This window comes from Capsicum annuum, chromosome 9, assembly GCF_002878395.1.
Source record: "Capsicum annuum cultivar UCD-10X-F1 chromosome 9, UCD10Xv1.1, whole genome shotgun sequence".
NCBI lineage: Eukaryota > Viridiplantae > Streptophyta > Magnoliopsida > Solanales > Solanaceae > Capsicum > Capsicum annuum.
Genome location: NC_061119.1, coordinates 42,527,041 through 42,527,767, shown reverse-complemented (window position 1 = coordinate 42,527,767; position 727 = coordinate 42,527,041).

Genomic DNA, 727 nt, shown 5'->3' with positions numbered 1-727 from the left:
TTTGTATAATTGAAATAATAGGTTTGTTAATTTGTAGAGATTAAAGAAAAATTAAGAGAAATATCTAATAAGTTATATATATATAACCTAATAAGAAAAAATTGAATCGAACCAATAACCCAATAATTTTTTTTATAAAACCATTACAAAATCGTTAACCCAATAACCCAATAACATTAAATCAATAATATTTTTATCAATTTGGTTTATCGGTCAGTTCGATTTTTGTACAGCCCTAATATTACCTAATATCCCTTACTTTTTTAAAATTTACATAAAATCTCATTTTTTAACTTTACTCTCGATACATATCAAGAAAACCCCACATCCTGTTTTTACTCCACCATTAACTCATTCAATATTTCCTTCCCTAAAATATCTCCCTAATTATCAACAATTAAATCATCTTCCTTCCTGATTTTTCCTCTTTCATTAATGCTTAAATCATCTTCCTTCCTGATTTTTTTCTCTTCCATTAATGCATGCAACTTTTTTTCCCTCTTCTAAAATCTCTCCCATTTTTTTTTTAAATCTATTGATACATATATAAATTTATTTAGTTATTCATACATGTTTATTTTTTTAATGGTGATTCATATGAATGATAAATATGATATCATTATATGGGTATTATGGTGATTTATACGATAGATACATTTTGTATGATTTTAACAGGTGATACATATGATATTAATGAGTGATACATAATACAATATGTATCACTCAT